Source organism: Periplaneta americana, chromosome 1 (genome assembly GCF_040183065.1).
Source record: "Periplaneta americana isolate PAMFEO1 chromosome 1, P.americana_PAMFEO1_priV1, whole genome shotgun sequence".
Lineage (NCBI taxonomy): Eukaryota > Metazoa > Arthropoda > Insecta > Blattodea > Blattidae > Periplaneta > Periplaneta americana.
The window spans coordinates 17,891,815-17,894,950 of NC_091117.1; positions in this window are offsets into that span (position 1 = coordinate 17,891,815).

Consider the following 3,136-nt stretch of genomic DNA (forward strand, 5'->3'; position numbering starts at 1 on the left):
GACTCGTTGAATATTCGCGCGCTTCTTCATTGTAGCCAACTGAAGAGTACGGAAAGTCGCCAAACAGTACTTCAAAAGTCGCTAGATTCCTCATTATGAATGTAGGAAATTCCATTTTTTTCGTTACTGAATGATGAAAAAGTTGCTAATTAACCATTTATTTAATATAAAAATAAAAATAATTTGTCCTGATGAAACATAAAAACAGTAACACTTAGCTACAAAGTCATTAATTTGGCGACCCTGCGCTACTCGAACACTACGTATTACAAATTTCTCTTTTTACAATTATTTCTGCAGTGATGCCAACAATGAAAGGATGACTTCGAGTATGAATATATTATTCAATTCCAATGTATATAGTTACCACCTTGAGAACAATCGCTGCGCTGAAAATAAATTTAAAATAAATTATGGTTTATTTAACGACGCTCGCAACTGCAGAGGTTATATCAGAGTCGCCGGTGTGGCCTGAATTTTGTCCTGCAGGAGTTCTTTTATATGCCAGTAAATCTACTGACATGAGCCTACCGCATTTAAACACACTTAAATGTCCTCGACCTCGGCCGGGATCGAACCCGCAACCTCGAGCATACAATGCCAGCGCTATACCAAGTACACTACTAAGGCCGACTCGCTGAAAATAAATGTCCCAGCGAAAGTATGTCTTTTTTTTGTTGAAAGATGGGACATGACAGCTAAGCGACCATACTTTGAACTATAGCCAACCACACGATTAACTGAATACCTTACTTATGACTTTCAAGGAACCTGGAGGTTCATTACCGCCATCAGTCCTTGCCTGATCAAGATTAATTCAGTCTCTATCATCATATCTCACCTCCCTAAAATCCATTTTAATATTATCCTCAAATCTACGTCTCGGCCTCCCCAAAGGTCAATGAAGATGACCATGACCAGAGAATTGAATTTTGTGAGTGGTACCAAGCAAAATGTGCTTAGGACTGTCAATTTCCATACAAGATTGTTCGGAGTGATGAGACCCGTTTAAGTTAAATGGCTCAATTAATCGTCACAATTGCACCTACTGGGCATCTACAGTAGCGTGCAAATTAATCCGAACACGACATATTTTTACATTTTCTGTCATTGTTGGCCTCACAGCTGCTCATATCGCTTTAATTGACATATGTAGTACGTGTAATTCCATTGTTGAAGGTTGTCATTATTTTTTTTTATAATATGTGATATTTTGCCTGTCGTTTTGTACTTATGTATAAGCATTTCAGTTGTGTTGAAGACTTAATACTGCAATCCTGTGTACATTCTGTCGTCTTCACAAATGGATACAACTCCACGAAAACAGTCTAAAATTATAACATTAGCAGAGCATTCTTCTATGACACAGAGGCAAATTGCTGCAGAATGTCACATCGGTTTGGCTACTGTTAATTCGATCATAAAACGATACAGGGAGACTGGATCCATCACACCCCAGAAAAAAGGAAACTGTGGCCGGAAAAGGAAGTCTTCACCTGCAGATGATTGTTTAATTGTCAGGAAAAGTAAATTAAATCCTAGACTAACTGCTGTCGACTTAACCCGCGAGTTAATGGCTACCACTGGGGCGAATATTCACGTCACAACAGTGCGGCGTAGGCTTTTGGAAGCAGGACGAAGGGATCGTAAGCCTACTAAGAAGCAACTGCTAACCCTGTTATGTGCAAAAAACGCTTAATGTGGGCAAAATTACGTCAACACTGGACAGTGAATGACTGGAAGAATGTACTTTTTTCCGATGAGTCTCATTTCGAGGTCCACGGCTGTGTTTCTTACGTACGGAAAGGATCCGAAAAAGTAACAGCAGCTCATCTCCAACAAGCACCCAAATACCCCCTAAAGTAATGTTTTGGGGTTGTTTTACACATGAAGGGCCTGGAGCATTAATACCTATCAAGGGAATGATGAATTCTGACAAATATATTCACTTATTGGAAACCAGAATCGTACCCCAGCTGCAAAAATCATTTCCGGATGGCAGAGGTGTGTTCCAACAAGACCTGGCACCATGCCATACGTCTCGAAAAACTACAGAATTCTTCAACAAGAAGAATATTCAGGTACTCCCCTGGCCAGGCAACTCACCCGACATCAACCCCATTGAGAACTTGTGGTCAATTTGCAAAAGAAGAATGCAAAAATGGATTGTTCTACAAAGGAGAAGATGATTTCTGCCCTCTTTGGTGTATGGTTTCGCGATGAAGAAATGAAGAATATTTGTGGGAAATTAGTGGAATCCATGCCAAATAGTCTCAGAGCTGTTATCAGGAACAAGGGAGGCCACATAGATTACCGAGGTATGTCTTAGATACTTTTTTTTTTATCACGTTTGAGTGTTTTTGCATAAGTAATTACGTTGTTCGGATTAATTTACACGCTACTGTAACAATCCTCATGTGACAGTGGAACACCATGTGAACTTACCAGGAGTTACAGTGGGGTGTGGTTTGTCAGCATTTGGTTTAATTGGACCTTTCTTTTTTGATGGTACCGTGACTGATGCAATTTACCTCAACTTGCTAAAGGAATCCGCCATGCCATGCATCCAAGAGATGTTTAGGAATGAAGAATGGTACTTCCAGCAGGATGGAGCACCTCCCCACTACCATCGTGACATGAGGGCCTATCTGAACGGTCACCTGCAGAATAGATGGATAGGACAAAGAGGTAGTACTGAGTACTCCCCTCGCTTACTGGATTTGACTTCAATAGATTTTTTTCTGTGGAGACATGTCAAGCACAATATTTACAGCACAAAACCAGCTACAATTAATGAGTTGAGAGCAGCCATTGTAAGAGAATGTGCGCAAATACCAATCGAAATGATTAGGAACATTTTGGACTCATCGGTCAGCGTTATCAGCTGTGCCTGGACCACAATGGCCAACAATTCGAACACTTTCAATAAATGACTGGTTTCTATATTGGTTCACATTATTTTTAATTTTGAAACTTTTCTGTATCATAATAATTTTTAATGTTATAGTCATTGAAAGAGTGTATACTTTTTTTGGCACCCTCTGTATTAATAGCTGACATTGTGTTTCTAATCTGTGTTATGTGCTGACAAATGAGGCGTTCAGAGCTACAGTGGATCAAGTCACAAAACTCCATA